This window comes from Bos grunniens, chromosome 8 (genome assembly GCF_055505025.1).
Source record: "Bos grunniens cultivar Pamir isolate PY7600 chromosome 8, Bosgru_T2T1.0, whole genome shotgun sequence".
Classification (NCBI taxonomy): domain Eukaryota; kingdom Metazoa; phylum Chordata; class Mammalia; order Artiodactyla; family Bovidae; genus Bos; species Bos grunniens.
The window spans coordinates 25,446,414-25,469,117 of NC_141172.1; the positions used below are offsets into that span (position 1 = coordinate 25,446,414).

The window sequence follows — 22,704 nt, forward strand, 5'->3', positions numbered from 1 at the left end:
TTTTTAATCATTAGAACTTGAATTTATACCCTTTGATTCCATACCTGTCTATGTAACTTTTTTTTTTTTTTGCAGTGCCCACTACATTCTAGGTCTGTGATTGAGACAGAAAGATTCCTTTAGTTGGTGCAAACTTTTTAGTCCCTACTATGTGCCAGGCACTGTTCTAGGCACTAGAGTTACAGTTATAATAATACAACAAACAAAGAAATCTAGACTAATTTCTACCAATTTTTTAGGGCTTCTAATCCACAATAGAAATGGATGATAGATATAAATAATACAAAAACACAACGAAGGAAGACAGGACATAGTAAGATGATGGAGATTGACAGAGTGGAGGATGTAATTGTGGGTAAGGTAGCTGGGAGAAGCCTTCTTATGGAGGTGAGTTTGAGTTAAAGGCTTTGAACGAAGGGAGGGAAAAACCATGTGACTACCAAGGAAGGAGAGTTCCAGACAGAGAATAGCAAATGTAAAAGTCCTGAGCATGCAGGCCCATAAAGGGTAGTGCAGGCATGTGCAGAAGAAACGTGCCATAGGTGAATGTGTTTGATGGGGACAGCATGGCAGAGTGGAGGGAGCAAAATAGCAGAGGAAAGAAATGAAGTGTGAGAGGTCATAGGGGATCAGATCAGACAGTGCTTAAAGGCTGTAGGAAGTATTTTGGCTGTTATTTTAAACATGCTTGCTTGCTAAGTCACTTCAGTCATGTCTGACTCTGTGTGCCCCATGGACTGTAGCCTGCCAGGCTCCTCTGTCCATGGGATTCTCCAAGCAAGAGTACTGGAGTAGGTTGCCATGCCCTCTATCAGAGGATCGTCCCGACCCAGGGATCAAACCCGTGTCTCCTGAGGCTCCTGCTTTGCAAGTGGATTCTTTACCACTGAGCCACCAGGGGAAGCCCCCACTGATGCTTAATTTATCGCTCCACTGATCATATGGTGTGGCACTGACGGAGGAAAAGATACATGGATCAGTGAAACAGAATAGACAATACAGAAGTAGACTGACACAAACGTCTCAGGTAAATTTTGACAAAAATACAGAAATAACTCAATAAAGGACTGTGTTTTCAATAAACGGTATGGAGCAACTGGATATTTCCAGGTCATAAAGAAAAGAAAAAAATGAGCCTTGACCTAACCCTCATAACTTATGTAAGAATTAATTGTTTTTCAAGTCACCAATTTAAAAAATAAAATATAAATCCATGAAAGTTTTTTCAAATAGGAGAAAATGCTTGGGACCTAGAGCTATATAGAGTTCTTAGAATTAGCATCAACAGTATGATCCATAAACAAAAAGGTTTGACAAACTGGACTTTTTGAAACAACTTTTGCTCTGCAAAAGCCCATGTGGAGAGGATGAAAAGACAATGTACAGACTTGGAGAAAATATTTACAAACACACATTTAACACTGGGCTTACCAGGTGGCGCTAGTGGTAAAGAAACCGTCTGCCAATGCAGGGGATGTAAGAGATGTGGGTTCGATCCCTGGGTCAGGAAGATCCCCTGGAGTAGGAAATGGCAACCCACTTCAGTATTCTTGCCTAGAAAATCCCAAGGATAGAGGAGCCTGGTGAGCTACAGTCCGGGGGGTTGGAAAGAGTTGGACACAACTGAGTGCACACCCACATTCACAACATATAAAGACCTCTCACACTGATTAGCATGGAAGAAACAAACAAACAAAACTCCCCAAACAATCCAATTAGAAAATGCACAAAATTCATGAAGAGGTATTTCACTGGAGAGAATATGCAGATGGCAAATAGAGTCATAATAGTCGTTTCACATCATCAGTCATCAGAAAAATACAGATTTAACCACAATGAGATATTACTACACACCTATCAGAATTACTAAAATAAAATGGTAACAACATTAAATGCTATCAAGAATGTAGAGAAACCAAATCAAGATGGATTAAAATCAACATGTAAAGAATGAAACTACAGAAGCAATACTAGACTGAATACAGGAGGATATTGTAAAGTAGATAATTATAGCTAGGAAAGATGTTTCAGAGAAAGACAAACACAACAGAAAATGGACAAACTGATTTTAAGGAATAATTTGCATACTATTTATCAAACAATTGTCTTTATTAAACTAATTCTGAGACCACAGTTTGTAAAATTCCCTTGGCAGTTTCTTCTTTGTGACACCTAGAAGACAATCAAATTGCCCAGGTAAACTGATGGATTTGCCTCACTAGATGCGACTCTATTGTAAAATAGGATACTGCCCTGACATACAACTTGGTGGGTGTGACAACAGATTGTAGTGGACAGCTCTGTTCTGGTCACACAGCCCCTTGATGTGCAATGTTCAAACAGTAGTCTGCCTGGAGATGCTTTTTGCAGACAGTGTGATCTTTCTCCAGAAACCTAGAGGTCTGCAATGTGACTGTCCCATTGAGGCTTTTCACAAAACCCTCACGGCATTCTTATTTACTGAGGAGACCCTCAGCACCATGGGGTATGCTGGGTTCAAGTGGGAGTGTTGCTTATACCAGTTTGAATTGGTTGCAGAGCTCTCTCTTATACCAGGCCTTCTGAGGCACCAATGTGTATGTGTGTGTGTTAGTCACTTAGTCATGTCTGACACTTGGCAACCCCATGGACTGTAGGCGACCCCAGGCTCCTCTGTCCATGGGGATTCTCCAGGCAAGAATACTGGAATGGGTTGCCGTTTCCTTCTCCAGGGGATCTTCTTGACCCAGGGATCGAATCCAGGTCTCCTGCATGGCAGGCAGATTCTTTACCATCTGAGCTATATACATAGGTCAGAAAGTATTCGTAAGTGAAACATAGGCTACCTCCAAAGTCTGAAGCAGCCTACCCAGTGCTGTGTTTTTTTCTCCAGGGGAAGAGGTACAAGAACTTATCTTACTTTTTTGAGGGGATATTCTGGAATGCTTCAAACCGTTAGATTTCTGAAATTTTCAGATAGGACAGGCCCTTGAGTCTTTGTAGGGCTGTTATCTATTCTCTGGAGTACGGGTCTGGCCATATCCTCCAGAGTACTTGCCACTTCTTGCTCATCTGGTCCAATTACCATAATATTATTAATATAGCAGACCAGGCTCTCTTCTGCACAATGTACAATCAAGATCTCTTTGGGGACTTTCCTGCTGGTCTAGTGGTTAAGAATCTACGTGTTAATGCAGGTGACATGGGTTCGATCCCTGGTCCAGGAAGATCCCACGTGCTGCAGGGCAACTAAGCCCAGGCACCAGAACTGCTGAAGCCTGAGTGCCCTAGAGCCAGTGCTCCACAATAAGAGAAGCCATCTCAGTGAGAAGATCATGCACTGGAGAAAGCCTGCATGGAGGAACAAAGACCCAGCACAGCCAAAAATATAAAATAAAAACAAATATTTCTTTAAAAAAAAAGAATCCCTTTAGACAAATAGTGGGAGAATTAATACAGCCCTGGCACAAAAGCATGAATGTGTTTTCTGTCTGTTTCAGGTAAACGTTCACTTGCATCCTGCTTTGATCTTTCCTGATGGGATTGAAAAGAATCATTTTTTATTCTTTTATCTTGATTTTTTTTATCATATCAAGAGCTGCATATCACTGACCTGAGGCACTGTTGATTAGCCTGTTAAAGAGACCAGCCCAGTATGGAAACTGTAATTGGAGCTTCCACTTAGTTGAGTTGGGTAGATCACCATCAACTGTTATAATTTCTGCAAGGTCTAGACAGCTAAAATGATTGGAGTAATGGATGACCACCATCTTGGCACCTTTAAGTTTTTGGTATTGGCTTAATTTCTGCCATTATATTCAAGATGCAGTATTGTTTTTGATTCACTATCTTGGCTCAGGCAGAAGGCAGCTTCCGAGATTTCCATTTGGTCATTCCTACAGTTATGACTCTCACAACAGGTCAGGACACCAAGATAATGATTCTGTCAAACTGAAAATTACATCCATTTTGAGGATGCTCCCAGTGGGACTAGGAAAATGACCATATAGTACATGCTTGGATCCACCGAACCAATGTGGTGTACTCTTGGACCAGAACTCCACTGATCTGATCTCTGTATGATGCACTTTAACTGGGGGTCATGATAATGTTTCAGGTCCTGGGTACCAGTGTCAGTTCAGATGCTGTATCCAAAAAAAAAAGAGTACTGTATTCCCTTTTTCACAGTATGAAATGACTCTGCAACTGTATGATCCTTTGGCGGAAGAAGTGGGAAATAACTACCATATATCTAAGGTGTTGCAGAGGACTTTCTCAAGGCAGTCAGTCAGTTCAGTCCCTCAGTCACGTCTGACTCTTTGCGACCCCGTGGACTGCAGCACGCCAGGATTCCATTCAGTTCAGTTCAGTTCAGCGGCTCAGTTGTGTCCAACTTTTTGTGACCCCTTGAACTGCAGCATGCCAGGCTTCCCTGTCCATCACCAACTCCCAGAGTCCACCCAAACTCATGTCCATTGTGTTGGTGATGCCATCCAACCATCTCATCCTCTGTCATCCCCTTCTCCTCCTGCCCCCAATCTTTCCTGGCATCAGGGTATTTTCAAATGAGTCAGCTCATCGCATCAGGTGACCAAAGTATTGGAGTTTCAGCTTCAACATCAGTCCCTCCAATGAACACCCAGGACTGATTTCCTTTAGGATGGACTGGTTGGATCTCCTTGCAGTCCAAGGGACTCTAAAGAGTCTTCTCCAACACCACAGTTCAAAAGCATCAATCCTTTGGCGCTCAGCTTTCTTTATAGTCCAACTCTGACATCCATACATGACTACTGGGAAAACCATAGCCTTGACTAGATGGACTTTTGTTGGCAAAGTAATGTCTCTGCTTTTTAATATATTATCTAGGTTAGTCATAACTTTCCTTCCGAGGAGCAAGCATCTTTTAATTTCATGGCTATGATCACCATCCGCAGTGATTTTGGAGCCCAGAAAAATAAAGTCTGACACTGTTTCCACTGTTTTCCCATCTATTTTCCATGAAGTGATGGGACCGGATGCCATAATCTTGGTTTTCTGAATGTTGAGCTTTAAGCAAACTTCTTCCCTCTCCTCTTTCACTTTCATCAAGAGGCTTTTGAGTTCCTCTTCACTTTCTGCCATAAGGGTGGTGTCATCTGCATATCTGAGGTTATTGATATTTCTCCTGGCAATCTTGATTCCAGCTTGTGCTTCCTCCAGCCCAGCAATTTTCATGATGTACTCTGCATATAAGTTAAATAAGCAGGGTGACAATATACAGCCTTGACGTACTCCTTTTCCTATTTGGAACCAGTCTGTTGTTCCATGTCCAGGTCTAACTGTTGCTTCCTGATCTGCATACAGGTCTCTCAAGAGGCAGGTCAGGTGGTCTGGTATTCCAATCTCTTTGAGAATTTTCCACAGTTTATTGTGATCCACACAGTCAAAGGCTTTGGCATAGTCAATAAAGCAGGAGTAGATGTTTTTCTGGAACTCTCTTGCTTTTTTGATGATCCAGCAGGTGTTGGCAATTTGATCTCTGGTTCCTCTGCCTTTTCTAAAACCAGCTTGAACAACTGGAAGTTCACAGTTCACATATTGCTGAAGCCTGGTTTGGAGAATTTTGAACATTACTAGTGTGTGAGATGAGTACAATTGAGCGGTAGTTTTAACATCCTTTGACATTACCTTTCTAAGGGATTGGAATGAAAACTGACCTTTTCCAGTCCTGTGGCCACTGCTGAGTTTTCCAAATTTGCTGACATATTGAGTACAGCACTTTCACAGCATCATCTTTCAGGATTTGAAATAGCTCAACTGGAATTCCATCACCTCCACTAGCTTTGTTTGTAGTGATACTTCCTAAGGCCCACTTGACTTCACATTCCAGGATGTCCGGCTCTAGGTGAGTGTGAGTGATCACACCTTTGTGATTACCTGGGTCTTGAAGATCTTTTTTTGTATAGTTCTTCTGTGTATTCTTGCCACCTCTTCTTAATATCTTCTGCTTCTGTTAGGTCCATACAATTTCTGTCCTTTATTGAGCCCATCTTTGCATGAAATATTCCCTTGGTATCTCTAATTTTCTTGAAGAGAACTCTAGTCTTTCCCATTCTATTGTTTTGCTCTATTTCTTTGCAGAAGGCTTTCTTATCTCTCCTTGATATTCTTTGGAACTCTGCATTCAAATTGGTATATCTGTCCTTTTCTCCTTTGCTTTTCATTTCTTTTCTTTTCACAGCTATCCTATCCATCACCAACTCCCAGAGCTTACTCAAAGTCATGTCCATAGAGTCAGTGATGCTATCCAATCATCTCATCCTCTGTCGAACCCTTCTCCTCCCGTCTTCAATCTTTCCAAGAATTAGGGTCTTTTCCAATGAGTCAGTTCTTTGCATCAGGTGGCCAAAGTATTGGAGTTTCAGCTTCAGCATCAGTCCTTCCAATGCATATTCAGGACTGATTTTCTTTAGGATGGACTGGTTGGATCTCCTTGCTGTCCAAGGGATTCTCAAGAGTCTTCTTCAACACCACAGTTCAAAAGCATCAGTTCTTCAGTGCTCAGCTTTCTTTATAGTCAAACTCTCACATCCATACATGACTACTGGAAAAACCATAGCTTTGACTAGACAGATCACTGTTGGGAAAGTAATGTCTCTGTTTTTTTTTTTTTTTTTTTAATTTATTTATTTTTTATTGAAGGATAATTGCTTTACAGAATTTTGCTGTTTTCTGTCATGAATCAGCCATGGGTATACATATATCCCCTCCTTTTGAAACTCCCTCCCCCTCCCACCCCTCTAGGTTGATACTGAGCCCCTTTGCTCTGAACCATAGAGCAAATTCCCGTTGGCTATATATTTTACATATGGTAATGTAAGTTTCCATGTTACTCTTTCCATACATCTCACCCTCTCCTCCCCATTCCCCATGTCCATAAGTCTATTCTTTATGTCTGTTTCTCCATTATTGTCCTGTAAATAAATTCTTCAGAACCATTTTTCTAGATTCCGTATATATGTGTTAGAATATGGTATTTATCTTTCTCTCTCTAACTCACTTTACTCTGCATAATAGGTTCTAGATTTATTTACCTCATTAGAACTGACTCAAATGTGTTCCATTTTATGGCTGAATAATAGTCCATTGTGTATATATATATCACAACTTCTTTATCCATTCATCTGTCGATGGACATCTAGGTTGCTTCCATGTTCTAGTTATGGTAAATAGTGCTGCAATGAACAATGGGATACATGTATCTCTTTCAATTTTGGTTTCCTCAGGGTGTATGCCTAGGAGTGGGATTCCTGGGTCATATGGTGGTTTTCTTCCTAGTTTTTTAAGGAATCTCCATACCGTCTTCCGTAGTGGCTGTATCAATTTACATTCCCACCAACAGTGTAAGAGTGTTCCCTTTTCTCCACACCCTCTCCAGCATTTATTGTTTGTAGACTTTTTGAGGATGGCCATTTTGACTGGTATGAGGTGATGTCTCATTGTAGTTTTGATTTGCATTTCTCTAATAATGAGCAATGCCTGGCGTGCTGCAATTCATGGGATCGCAAAGAGTCGGACACGACTGAGCGACTGAACTGAAATGAACTGAATAATGAGTGATGTTGAGCATCTTTTCATGTGTTTGTTAGCCATCTGTATGTCTTCTTTGGAGAAATGTCTGTTTAGGTCTTTTCCTACTCTTTGATTGGGTTGTTTGTTTTTCTGGCATTGAGTTGTATGAGCTGCTTGTATATTTTGGAAATTAATCCTTTGTCAGTTGTTTCATTTGCTATTATATTCTCCCATTCTGAGGGTTTTCTTTTCACCTTGCTTATAGTTTCATTTGATGTGTGAAAGCTTTTAAGTTTAATCAGATCCCACTTGTTTACTTTGTTTTTATTTCCATTACTCTAGGAGGTGGGTCATAGAGGATCTTGCTTTGATTTATGTCATAGAGTGTTCTGCCTATGTTTTCTGCTAAGAGTTTTATAGTTTCTGGTCTTACATTTAGGTCTTTAGTCCATTTTGAGTTTATCTTTGTATATGGTGTTAGGAAGTTTCTAATTTCTTTCTTTTACATGTAGCTGTCCAGTTTTCCCAGCACGATTTACTGAAGAGGCTGTCTTTGCCCCATTGTATATTCTTGTCTCTTTTGTAAAAAATAAGGTACCCATAGGTGCATGGGTTTATTTCTGGGCTTTCTATCTTGTACCATTGGTCTATATTTCTATTTTTGTGCCAGTACCATATAGTCTTGATGAGTGTAGCTTTGTAGTATAACCTGAAGTCTGGAAGATTGATTCCTCCAGCTCCATTCTTCTTTCTCAAGACTGCTTTGGCTATTTGGGGTCTTATGTGTTTCCATATGAATTGTCAATTTTTTTTTCTAGTTCTGTGAAAAATGCCATTGGTAATTTAATAGGGATTGCATTGAATCTGTAGATTGCATTTGGTAGTATAGTCATTTTCACAATACTGATTCTTCCTACCCAGGAACATGGAATATCTCTCCATCTGTTTATGTCATCTTTGGTTTCTTTCATTGGTGTCTTATAATTTTCTGTGTACAGTTCTTTCATCTCCTTAGGTAATTTTATTCCTAGATATTTAACTCCTTTTGTTGCAATGGTGAATGAGATTGATTCCTTAATTTCTCTTTCTGATTTTTCATTGTTAGTATATAGAAATGCAAGTGATTTCTGTGTATTGATTTTGTATCCTGCAACTTTGCTAAATTCACTGATTAGCTCTAGTAATTTTCTGATACTATCTTTAGGGTTTTCTAACTACAATATCATGTCATCTGCAAACAATGAGAGCTTTACTTCTTCTTTTCCAATCTGGATTCCTTTTATTTCTTTTTCTTTTCTGGTTGCTGTAGCTAGGACCTTCAGAACTATGTTGAATAATGGTGGTGAAAGTGGACACCCTTGTCTTGTTCCTGATCTTAGGGGGAATGTTATCCGTTTCTCACCATTGAGAATAATGTTTGCTGTAGGCTTATCATATATGGCCTTTACTATGTTGAGGTAGGTTCCTTCTACGCCCAGTTTTTGAAAAGTTTTAATCATAAATAGGTGCCAAATTCTGTCAAAGGCTTTTTCTGCATCTATTGAGATGATCATATGGTTTTTATCTTTCAATTTCTCAATATGGTGTATCACATTGACTGATTTCTGTATATTAAAGAATCCTTGCATCCCTGGAATAAACCTAACTTGATCATGGTATATGAGCTTTTAGATGTGTTGTTGAATTGTTTGTTAAAATTTTGTTGAGGATTTTTGCATCTGTGTTCATCAGTGATATTGGCCTGTAGTTTTCTTTTTTGTGTGTTATCTTCATCTGGTTTTGGTATCAGGGTGATGGTGGCCTTGTAGAATGAATTTGGAAATGTTTCTTCCTTTGCAATTTTTTGAAAGAGTTTTAGAAGGGTAGGCATTAGCTCTTCTCTAAATGTTTGATAGAATTCTCCTGTGAAGCCATCTGGTCCTGGGCTTTTGTTTTTTGGGAGATTTTTGATCACAGCTTCAATTTCAGTGCTTGTAATTGGGTTGTTCATAATTTCTATTTCTTCCTGGTTCAGTTTTGGAAGATTGAACTTTTCTAAGAATCTGTCCATTTCTTCCAGGTTATCTATTTTATTGCCATATAGTTGTTCATAATATTCTCTTATAAACTTTTGTATTTCTGCATTGTCTGTTGTAACCTCTCCTTTTTCATTTCTAATTTTGTTGGTTTGATTCTTTTTTTCTTGATGAGCCTAGCTAAGGGTTAGTCTGGCTAATTTTGTTTATCTTCTCAAAGAACCAGCTTTTAGTTTTATTAATCTTTACTATTGCTTCTTTCATTTCTTTTTCATTTATTTCTGCTCAGATCTTTATGACTTCTTTCCTTCTACTAATTTTGTTTTTTTTCCTTCTTCTTTTTCCAGTTGCTTTAGGTATAAAGTTAGGTTGTCTGCTCGATGTTTTTCTTGTTTCTTGAGGTAGGATTGTATTGCTATAAATTTCCCTCTTAGAACTGCTTTTGCTGCATCCCATAGGTTTTGAGTTGTATGTTCTGATTGTCATTTGTTTCTAGCAATTTTTTGATTTCCCTTTGATTTCTTCAGTAGCCTGTTTATTTTGAAATGTGTTGTTTAATTTCCGTGTTTGTGTTTCTTACAGTTTTTTTCATGTAATTGATATCTAGCACTGTGGTTGGAGAAGATGCTTGACATGATTTCAATTTTCTTAAATTTAATGGGGTTTGATTTGTGACCCAAGATGTGCTCTACCCTGGAGAATGTTCCATGTGCACTTGAAAAGAAGGTGTATTCTTCTGCATTTGGATGGAACGTCCTGAAGATATCAATGAGATACATCTAATCTAATGTATCATTTAAGACTTGTGTTTCATTATTAATTTTCTGTTTTGATGATCTGTCCATTGGTGTGAGTGGGGGTGTTAAAGTCTCCTACTCTTATTGTGTTACTGTGAATTTCTCCTTTTATGTCTGCTAGTGTTTGTCTTATGTATTGAGGTGCTCCTATGTTTGGTGTATAGATATTTACAATTGTTATATCTTCCTCTTGGATTGATCCCTTGATCATTATGTAATGTCCTTCCTTATCTCTTGTAATCTTCTTTATTTTAGGGTCTATTTTGTCTGACATGAAAGTTGCTATTCCAGCTTTCTTTTGCTTCCCATTTGCATTGAATATATGTTTCCATCCTCTCATTTTCAGTCTATATGTATCTTGAGATCTGAAGTGGGTTTCTTGTAGACAGCATATATATGGGTCTGGTTTTTGTATCCATTCATCTAGTCTGTGTCTTTTGGTTGGAACACTTAATCCATTTACCTTTAAAGTAATTATTGTATATATGTTCCTATTGCCATTTTCTAATTGTTTGGGGTTGATTTTGTACATCTTTTTTCTTCTGTCATATTTCTCGACTATACATGTCAGTTTAACATTTGTTGTAAAGCTGGTTTGCTTGTACTGAATTCTCTTAACTTTTGCTTGTGTGAAAAGCTTTTTATTTCTCCATCAATTTTGAATGAGATCCTTGATAGATACAGTAATCTCGGTTGTAGATTTTCCCCTTTCAGTATTTTAAATATATCCTGCCATTCCCTTCTGGCCTGCAGAGTTTCTGCTGAAAGATTGGCTCTTAAGCATATGGGGTTTCCCTTGTACATTACTTGTTGCTTCTCCTTTGCAGCTTTTAATATTCTTTTTTTGTGTTTAGTCTCTCTTAGTTTGATTAGTATGTGTCTTGGTGTGTTTCTCTTTGGGTTTATCCTGTATGAGACTCTTTGTGCCTCTTGGACTTGATTGGCTATTTCTTTTTCCATTTGGGGGAAATTTTCAAATATAATCTCTTCAAAATTTTTTCTCATACCCTTTCTTTTCCTCTTCCTCTTCTGGGACCCCTATAATTCGAATGTTGGTGCATTTGATATGGTCCCAGCGGTCTCTGACACTGTTCTCAGCTCTTTTCATTCTTTTTACTTTATTCTGCTCTTTGGGAGTTATTTCCACCATTTTATCTTCCAGCTCACTGATTTGTTCTTCTGCTTCAGATATTCTGCTATTGAATTCTTCTTGAGTATTTTTATTTTCAGTAATTGTGTTGTTTGTCTCTGTATGTTTATTCTTTAATTCTTTTAGATCTTTGTTAATTGATTCTTGCATTTTCTCCATTTTGTTTTCAAGGTTTTTGATCATCTTTACTATCATTATTCTGAATTCTTTTTCAGGTAATTTTCCTATTTCCTCTTCATTTATTTGGACTTCTGTGTTTCATTTGAGACTAATGAAAATTAAAAAGCTTTTCCTTGGGTCTCCTCCATAATCTTTTATCTTCAAATTCAGTGTAGGAAGAAAAGGAGAAGAGGAGCAAGTGACATCGTGTCAATTGACAGCAGAGAGAGAGCAGAACCTCTCAGTTCCTTTTATTTCCACCTTCTCTTCTTCCACAGAGACTAATCTAGATCTGGGAAGGGTAGGATGAACTCAAGTAGAAACAGCCTGAAACCTACAATGGGCAAGGAGGCAGTAAAAGAGTTCAAGTCTTCAAGCCTAGAAAAATTGCCTCCCAGACAGAAGGGGTTAGGGAAACTACAAGCTGTAATCTTAGAGAAATAGTCTAAAGGAAGAGGTGCCAAGTGACTGGCAATAAGCACATTTGTCCCAATTTTCAAAGCGAGGGAAATGCTGCATGCTGGAAACCATAAGCTGCTGAGCTTCATAACCAACTCCTCACAAATTTCTAGATTGCAGGATTAAAGAGAAGATTGGGAACAGTTAGTAAGGAAAACAAGAAGCTTCAGACGCTGGCCTGGGGCCATTAACACAAAGTCATTCCAGGGATGGTTGTTCTGTTAGTATGTCAAGTTGGGGCAAACAAGCAGGATGCTTTTTAAAGTGTCTTTACTAAAGATTATATTTAAAATACTATTCATTCATTAATAAACTTCTACTAGAATGTAAGCTTCTTGGGGGCAGGGATTTTTTTTGTGGGGTGGGGGGATCCTGTTTTGTTCATTACTACACCTAAAACCAATGCTTGGAGTATAGAAGGTACTCAATAAATATTTTTGAATAACTCAATTTATGTGCATAATAAAATACTGGAAAGAGACATAGAAATATTTATGAAATTTTCTCCATCTTTTCATTTGGGGGTGGGGTGGGAGTTATTGTGTTTGAGGTCTCCTTTTCCCAGGCTTCAAGGAAAGCTGAATTCTTTCCTTGAAGAAGGTTGAATTCTTTCTTCCTTTTGGTTTCTGCCCTCCTAAGAATGGTCCAGTGGTTTGTGTGAGCTTCGTATAGGGTGAGATTTGTGCTGAGTTTTTGTTTGTTTGTTTGTTTTTCTTCTGATGGGCAAGGCTGAGTGAGGAGGTACTCCTGTCTGCTGATGACTGGGTTTGTATTTTTGTTTTGTTTGTTCTTTAGATGAGGTGTCCTGCACGGGGTGCTACTGGTGGTTGGGTGATGCCAGGTCTTGAATTCAAGTGGTTTTCTTTGTGTGAGTTCTCACTATTTGATATTCCCTAGGGTTAGTTCTCTGGCAGTCTAGGGTCTTGGAGTCAGTTCACCCACACAAAAGGCTCAGGGCTTGATCTCTGTTCATGAATGAAGATTCCACAAGTGGTTTGTTATGGCATTAAGGGAGAGTAAAACAAATAGCCAAAATGAGAAACCAATGATGAATCCCAGAAAGTCAGGAAAATAATAATTAAAATAATGGAATATACACATATACATATACAACCATGAGTAAAGTGAAAACAGTCCAACAAAAATAAAATACAGTAGATTGATCTGGCTAACAAAGGAAATAAAAAATTACATTTACCAGTTAAGAACAAAACTAACTTAAGCACAAAGTGGAAAAAAAAAAAAAAACTTAAGCAAGGTGCCAAGTGGGGAATAAAGCAATGAAGACACAACTAACAAATAAGTTGAGAGGAAAAGAAAGAAAGAAAAGAAAGAAAGAATAGATATGCAAAGTTAAATAGAAGTAGATGAAGATTTATATACCTTAAAGATTAACTGCAAGGAGAAAAGAACAGTAGGGAAGGCAAACAAAGGAATAAATGCAGAAAAAATATAATAGGTTTAAAAAGTTAAAATTATAAAAAAGAGGAAAAAAAAAACAGAAGAAAGAAAAAAGGGAAAAAAAAGGAAAACCACAGAATGGCAAAAGCACAATGTAGAGGCAGAGGTTTATAACAACAATAGAAAGTGTGACTGAATATACACATATACATATACAGTTCAGTTCAGATGAGATTAGGTGCGTTCAGGGTGGTATGGCCGTAGACTCAGTTCAGTTCAGTTCAGTCGCTCAGTCATGTCTGACTCTTTGCAACCCCATGGACTGCAGCACGCCAGACCTCCCTGTCTGTCACCAACTCATGGAGTTTACTCAAACTCATGTCCACTGAGTCGGTGATGCCATCCAACCATCTCATCCTCTCGTCCACTTCTCCTCCTGCCTTCAATCTTTCCCAGCATCAGGGTCTTTTCAAATGAGCCAGCTCTTCACGTCAGGTGGTAAAGCATTGGAGTTTCAGCTTCAACATCAGTCCTTCCAATGTACTTATACACCCATAAGCAAAATCAAGAGTCCAACAAAAATTAAGTACAATAGATTGATCTGGCAAACAAAGGAAACCAAAACTTATATCGGCCAGAACAAAACTAATTAAAGCACAAACTGGAAAACAAAACTAAAGCAAGGTGCCAAATATGTTGAAAGGAAAGGAGAGAAAGAAAAGAAAGAAGAATAGATATGCAAAGTTAAATGGAGGTAGATAAAAAAGATTCATATAGGTTAAAGATTAACTGCAAGGGGAAAAGAACAGTAGGAAAAGCAAAGAAAGGAATAAATGTAGAAAAAATAATAATAGGTTTAAAAAAATTTAAAGAGAAACAAAAAAAAAAAAAAGAGAGAGAGAGAGGAAAACTCCACAGAACTGCAAAAGCCCAACATAGAGGCAGAGGTTTATGACAACAATAAAAAATGTGACTGAGGAAAAAGAAAAAAAAAAAAAAGCTCAAAAGCTTAATTGGATTTCTTAGTGCCAATAAAATCAACAACTACAACATGGGAGGGAGGGTGGGGGGAGGGAAAAAAGAAAAAATCCAAAAGAATCTACAGAACAAGTCAAAAAATAAGAATAATAAATGTTCTTCTTGAGTCACAGAGTCCTTTTCAGCACTGGGAATTACAGTCCACCTTACTTCCCTAGGATGCCCTCCAACACTGCTGATCTCTGGACCTGCTGTGGGGGCAGCTCAGATTCTAATCTGGCCCTACTGCTTTGTGTTCTTGCCTCTAATGTCCACAGCTATCAGAGCTAGTGTGTTTTCTTTTGTGGGAGCTCTCAATGTCCTTTTATATATTCCATAGACACAGCATCTGCCTAGCTGATCATGTGGATTTAATCTGCAGCTTGTAGAGCTGGTCGGAAGCCTTTGGGTCTTCTTCCTTAGCCACGCTGCCCCTGGGTTTCAATTGTGGTTTTATTTCCACCTCTGCATGTTGGTCATTCACTGGAGTTTAGCTCCTGAGGCTGCCCTGAAGGGCTTGGGTTTACCCCTGTGAAGGCCAGGTATGGAGGTAATGCAGCTGTTTGGGTCCCAGGGGTTCTGGCAGCACCAGGTACTCAGTGGGGTTGGTGGCTAGGGCAGCAGGAAATATAGTGCTTCAGAAGGGTATGGCAACCAGTATTGGCCGATACGCTCCAGTATTCTTGCCTGGAGAACCGCCCCATCCCTGACAGAAAAACCTGGCAGGCCACAGTCTACAGTGTCACAAAGAGTTGGACACGACCGAAGCAACCCTGCATGCATAAACACAAGACTTTTCTGGCCTGTGGCAGCTCTGCCCCAGTGAGAGCTGAGCATGAAGGTGGTGCTGCTGCTTGGCTTGTGGGGACCCTGGCAGCATTAAGTGTGCAGGGACACAGACTGCCTCTGCTGCAGGAGTTACGGACCTATCAGAGCCTTTTTCTGAGCGTCTTGTAGCTGGCGATCAGAAGGCCTCTTTGGCCAGTCTTTCTCCATAGCTCCGCCCATTCAGGCCCTTAGAGGGCTCCCTTGCCTGGGATCCTTCTTTGTTCCACGCATCAGGCACATAGAGGGGCCCCCTGGCTGGGGTACTACTCTGTAGATCGGTGCATCAGGCACTTAAAGAGTCACCCTGGGTGGGGCCCTACTCTGTAGTTCAGTGTGTCAGGCATTTGATGGGCCAGCCTCTCTATTGTTCAGCTGCCAATGCTGGTGTCTGGAGAGAGAGAGGCTATGGTGATGGCTCCACCCACTATGGAGGACTCAGCAGTATCGCCTTGCTTCCATGGCTTCTTGGCTTTCCTCCACAGGCATTTCCCACCACGATCTCCTCCCTCATATCCCCTGGACCCATCTCTCCACACTCAACATCAGCCCTCACCTTGGGATTGCTCCACGATCCCTAAACTCCAGCTCCCAGCCTCTGCCCCTTCCAGGAGACCTGTGTTTCTGCCTGGGGGTATGTAGGGCTGTGGTAAGGACTGTCTGATTCTCATTCCATTTAGGCTGCCACAGATCAGCTGTTTCACTCTCACCCTTAAATGTTTCTCCTCTGACTCAGACAATTGCCCCAATGTGGGGATTGGACCCCTGCTTCAGTTCCCCCACCCACCAAGGGCAGGTCCAGTCTTACGAACTCTCCTGTTTTCTCCTCTAGTTCTTTTCTCCTACCAAGTTTTGCGTGGTTCTATATACTCTTTTCCACTGGTCAGGTACTCCTGTCCATTCTCAGCTGGTTGTTCTACATGCACTTCTGTGTCTGAAGGTGTATCCTAATGTATCCATGGAGAGAGGTGTACTCCACATCCACCTACTCCTCTGTCATCTTGTTCTCCCCGCATCTCTGCTTGTTAATATGCTATCTAGGTTGGTCATAGCTTTTCTTCCAAGGAGTAAGCCTCTTTTAATTTCATGGCTGCAGTTACCTTCTGCAGTGATTTTAGAGCCCCCCAAAATAAAGTCTCTCACTGTTTCCATTGTTTCCCCATCTATTTGCCATGAACTGATGGGACCGGATGCCATGATCTTAGTTTTCTGAATGCTGAGTTTTAAGCCAACTTTTTCACTCTCCTCTTTCACTTTCTTCAAGAAACTCTTTAGTTCTTCTTCGCTTTCTGCCATAAAGGTGGTGTCGTCTGCACATCTGAGATTATTTATATTTCTCCAGGCAATCTTGATTCCAGCTTGTGCTTCATCCATCCTGGCATTTTGCACGATATATTCTGCATATAAGTTAAATAAACAGGGTGACAATATACAGCCTTGATGTACTCCTTTGCCGATTTGGAACCAATCTGTTGTTCCATGTCCAGTTCTAACTGTTGCTTCTTGACCTGCAAACAGATTTCTCAGGAGGAAGGTCAGGTGGTCTAGTATTCCCATCTCTTGAAGAATTTTCCACAGTTTGTTTTGATCCACACAGTCAAAGGCTTTGGCGTAAGCAATAAAGCAAAAGTAGATGTTTTTCTGGAACTCGTGCTTTTTTGATAATCCGAAAAGTGTTGGTAATTTGATCTCTGGTTCCTCTGTCTTTTCTAAAACCAGCTTGAACATCTGGAAGTCCACGGTTCATGTACTGTTGAAGCCTGGCTTGGAGAATTTTGAGCATTACTTTGCTAGCATGTGAGATGAGTGCAATTGTGTGGTAGTTTGAGCATTCTTTGGCATTGCCTTTCTTTGTGATTGGGATGAAAACTGACCTTTTCCAGTCCTGTGGCCACTGCTGAGTTTTCCAAATTTGCTGGCATACTGAGTGCAGCACTTTCAAAGCATCATCTTTCAGGATTTGAAATAGCTCAACTGGAATTCCATCACCTCTACTAGCTTTGTTCGTAGTGATGCTTCCTAAGGCCCACTTGACTTCACATTCCAGGATGTCTGGCTGTAGGTAAGTGATCACACCATGATTATCTGGGTCATGGAGATAGTTTTTGTATAGCTCTTCTGTGTATTCTTCCCACCTGTTCTTAATATCTTCTGCTTCTGTTAGGTCCATATCATTTTGGTCCTTTATTGTGACCGTATTTGCATGAAATGTTCCCTTGGTATCTCTGATTTTCTTGGAAAGATCTCTACCCTTTTCCATTCTATTGTTTGCCCTCCATTTCTTTGCACTGATCACTGAGGAAGGCTTTCTTATCTCGCCTTGCTATTCTTTGGAATTCTGCATTTAAATGGGTATATCTTTCCTTTTCTCCTTTGCCTTTCACTTCTCTTCTTTTCTCAGCTATTTGCAAGGCCTCCTCAGACAACCATTTTGCCTGTTTGCATTTCTTTTTCTTGGGGATGGTCCTGATCACTGCCACCCATACAATGTCACAAACCTCCGTCCATAGTTCTACAGCACTCTATCAGAGCTAATCCCTTGAATCTATTTGTCACTTCTATGGTACAATCGTAAGGGATTTGGATTTAGGTCCTATCTGAATGGTCTAGTTTTTTTCCCTACTTTCTTAGGTAACCTTCCATCAAAAGCCTTTAGGTCTGAGAACAGGTTCGCGTTCGAAAACATTAAGGGATTATGTGTTGTTTTTTTTTTTTAATCACAGCAGCTGACATCAATCTTTTCCTTACCCAGACATGAAATTATTTGATTATTTAGATCAAGAAATACCCTAGTTGGTTACCTATCCATCTATTTCACCCCTAGGAAAACTGACTTTGCAGTATGGCATTACCAACCCCACTTCATGGAGTCATTCTGACAACATATTAAGACCAATCTCAGGTGTCCTTGGCAGGATGTTAAACCATGAGACACAGGAGAGTGTCCCATATCAACAAACTTCATACCCAGTCCTATAATCTGTTCAGCACTCTCAAGATCCATTTCCAGGAGTGTTCTCAAAGTTCTTGCTGATATTATTTTAGCTATTCTATAGCTCTTTTGTGAAATATCTCTTTACTTCTGAAAACTATGCAGTGCTTCCATGGCTGAGCCATGCTGCAACTTGAAATAACGATCTAAAATGAACAGTGGGCTAAGGATAAAAGCAGAACCGGATATGGAACAGTGGACTGGTTCCAAATTGGGAAAGGAGTATGTCAAGGCTATATATTGTCACCCTGCTTATTTAATTTATATGCAGAGTACATCATGCAAAATGTTGGGCTGGTTGAAGCCCAAGCTGGAATCAAGATTGCTGGGAGAAATATCAATAACCTCAGCTATGCAGATGATACCACCCTTATGGCAGAAAGTGAAGAGGAACTAAAGAGCCTCTTGATGAGAGTGAAAGAGGTAAGTGAAAAAGGTGGCTTAAAACTCAACATTCAAAAAACTAAGATCATGACATCTGGTCCCATCACTTCATGGCAAATAGATGGGGAAACAATGGAAACAGTGAGAGATTTTATTTTGTGGGGGGCTCCAAAATCACTGCAGATAGTGACTGCAGCCATGAAATTAAAAGATGCTTCCTTCTTGGAAGAAAAGTTATGACCAACCTAGGCAGCATATTAAAAAGCAGAGACCTTACTTTGCCAACAAAGGTCCGTCTAGTCAAAGTTATGGTTTTTCCAATAGTCATGTATGGATTTGAGAGTTGGACCATAAGGAAGGCTGAGCGCCGAAGAATTCATGTTTTTAAACTGTGGTGTTAGAGTAGACTCTTGAGATTCTTTGGACTCAAGGAAATCCTAAAGGAAATCAGTCCTGAATATGCATTGGAAGGACTGATGCTGAAGCTGAAACTCCAATACTTTGGCCACCTGATGTGAAGAACTGACTCACTGGAAAAGACCCTGATGCTGGGAAAGATTGAAGGCGGGAGGAGTAGGGGACGACAGAGGATGAGATGGTTGGATGGCATCACCGACTTGATGGACATGAGTTTGAGTAAGCTCTGGGAGTTGGTGATGGACAGGGAAGCCTGGTATGCTGTAGTCCATAAGGTCACAAAGAGTCAGACATGATGGAATGACTGAACTGAACTGAAGGGTAAAAACTTGAGGAAGACAAGCATCATCTTAGGAGGCACTTGTCTTAGGCAAAGTCTCTTGACAGTCTCTAGGAAAGGAAAGACTGTTACATTCCTGCAATGGAGGACAGGGCCTCTTTTTCCAATGCAGAAAATTCTGAGGAGTCTGAAGGTTCAGAATTCTCAATTACGGTCAGCATTATCCTGATACCAAAGCCAGAAAAAGACACTCCAAAAAAAGAAAACTATAGGGGCTTCCCCGTGGCTCGATGGTAAAGAATGCACCTGCCAGTATAGGAGATACCGGTTCGATCCCTGGGTGGGAAAGATGCCACATGCCCCAGAGCAACTAAGCTCCTACTCCACAACAATTGAACCTGTGCTCTCGAGGCTAGGAACCGCAGTTACTGAGCCCATGCACTGCAACTTCTGAAGCCTGAGCACCCTAGAGACTGTGCTCTGCAACAAGAAAAGTCACTGCAGTGCAAAGCCTACGCTTCCAACTAGATAGCAGACTCTGCTCACTGCAACTAGAGAAAAAGCCCTCACGGCAACAAAGACCCAGCACAGCCAAAAATTAATTAACTAATTAATGCTGCTGCTGCTGCTAAGTCGCTTCAGTCGTGTCCAACTCTGCGACCCCATAGACGGCAGCCCACCAGGCTCCTCCATCCCTGGGATTCTCCAGGCAAGAACACTGGAGTGGGTTGCCATTTCCTTCTCCAATGCATGAAAGTGAAAAGTCAAAGTGAAGTCGCTCAGTTGTGTCCGACTCTTAGCGACCACATGGACTGCAGCCCATCAGGCACCCCCGTCCATGCGATTTTCCAGGCAAGAGTACTGGAGTGGGGCGCCATTGAGTATGTTAAAAGAGCAATGACCCTGGATATAAAAGTTGCTTGAATCTTAGCTGTGTCTTAAAAAAAAAAGAAAACTATAGACCAATATCCCTGTGAATACAGATGCAAATATTTTTGCATCTGTAAAATAATTTGCTACAGATGCATCTGTACAATAATTTGCTACAAAACAGTAGCAAATTGAATTCAACAACACATTAAAATGATTATACACCATATGAGCAAGTTGCATATAAGGATGTTTCAACAGACATAAATCAATAAATATGATTAATAGAATGAAAGATAAAAATCATATGATCATCTCAATTTTGTAGAAAAAGCATTTAACAAAATACAACATTCTTTCATGATTAAAACCCTCAAAAAATTGAGTATAGAAGGAACATACTGCAACAGAACAAAGTCCATGTATATGACAAACCCACACTTAACATTATATTCAGTGACAAAAATTTAAAAGCTTTTCTTCTAAGATAAGAAATAAGACAAGGATGGCCACTCTCACCAATCTTAGTCAACGTTGTACTGGAAGACCCAGCTAGAGCAAATAGGCAAGACATTTAAATAAAAGGCATTCACATCAAAAAGGAAGTAAAACTGTCATTATTTTAAGTTAATGTGATCTTATATATAGAAAATTCCAAAGATTCAACCAAAAACTGTTGGAAAAATTAACATATTAAGTAAACTGTCAAATATTTAAAAAAATACAGCAATAAGATGTATTTCTATATACTAACATATGAAAAATAAACAACCCTAGTCATAAGAGCATCAAAAAATACTTAGTAATTAATTTAAAATAGGAAGTAAAAAATCTGTACAATGAAAACCACTTGATGAAAGAAACTGAAGAAGATACAAATGAGTTGAAAGATATCTTGTGTTCATGGATAGAATATTTATATTATTAAAATGTCCATACTCCCCAAAGTCACATCAAAAAGAATAAAATACCTAAGAATAAACCTACTTAAGGAGGCAAAAGACCTGTATTCCAAAAACTATAAGATGTTGATGAAAAATTGAAGAGGACACAGATGGAAAGATACACTGTATTCTTGGATTGAAAGAATCAATGTTGTTAAAATGACTATACTACCTAAGGCAACTGACAGATTCAGTGCAATTCCTATCAAACTACCAAAGGCCCTCTGGCCTACAGGCCCCAGATGGAGTTTAGGAGCTGCTTCCCTTGGAAGAAAATCACAAGGGAACTTGTCAAGGGGCCAGTATCCTGTCCTCCATGTCTGCATTCCAGAGCCTGATGGACAGCTCTTGCTTCCTGCCAGAGAAAGGTCTGCCCGCCACCAGCACCAAGGAAGACATCACCCCCCAGGAGTTCAATAGCAAGAGCTGGGATAGTAGCCCCCCAGACCGCTGGGTGTACAGGAGTGCAGTGAGGCCCGATGCCAGCATGGAGCCTTTCTCCGACTCTTCATGGTACCTCACCACAAGCATCACTCTGCCCACCACCCTGGACCAGCCCAGAGCACTGCCAGAAGCAGCCGCTGCGGAGCCTCGTCTGTGCCGAGCAGGCTGAGGTGAGGATGTTCACAGCCCGCCCACCTTCTGGAGGCTGGACCGCACTGTGGCTGTGGGTGGCGAGGGAGGGGCCCCCGGGGTCTGGCGGACACCTAGGCGGCCCTGCTGAACACGTGCTTGACAGATGGCCTTGTGCCCCCTCCAGGCACACCCCCCCCCCACCCCGAGACTACACCGAGGGTGAGCTCCGGCCCCTCAACAGCACCCTCGGCTTCTCCTCCCCCTGCACAGCCTAAGAACCCAAGTGAAGACAGGAAGGAGGTGGTCCTCTCTGTCAGGAGCGCCGGTGAGCCTCCAATCAAGGACACGGCCTGCCAGACCAACAGGTGCCAGACGACAGGGATAAGGACGGTCCAGACCATCAGCACTGACGGGCGGACCGAAGCCCCGCAGGGTGGCGCAGTCACCCGCAGCCCCGACACGGGTCTCACGCCAAGGCGTGCGTGGCGCCACACCTGCGTCCCCGACACCCCCCAGCCTCCCACGCTGCCTCAGCAACAGGCAGGTGGCCTCAGCCATAGAGAAGGCGCAGGCCTAGTCTGAACACACGCCGCTCGCCCAGTACGGGTCTCCAAGCTGCAGGGGAAGCACCTCCCTAGAGTAGACCAGCCCACTGGCGGGACCTCTCCCGGGCGGGCCCAGAACGGGTGCGGCAAGCCGGCCTGGGCCTGCACCCGCTCCACGCGGGAGAGCCCTGTGCACACTGCCATCAACCATGGTGATCTCTCCAGCCTCTTCAGCATCACCTACCACAGCCCCGCGGGGCAGGACACCTTCCAGAAGCGGGTGAGGGCCACGAATCGGAGCACACAGCGGAGCCCGGCCCGAGCCAGGCGGTCACCCAGCTGA

At 41.1% G+C, this 22,704-nt stretch overlaps 1 pseudogene; it reads left to right on the forward strand.

The window, feature by feature from the left end:
• Nucleotides 1-22,704, forward strand: part of LOC147366855 (microtubule cross-linking factor 1 pseudogene) — a 38,242-nt pseudogene extending 15,538 nt beyond the window's left edge.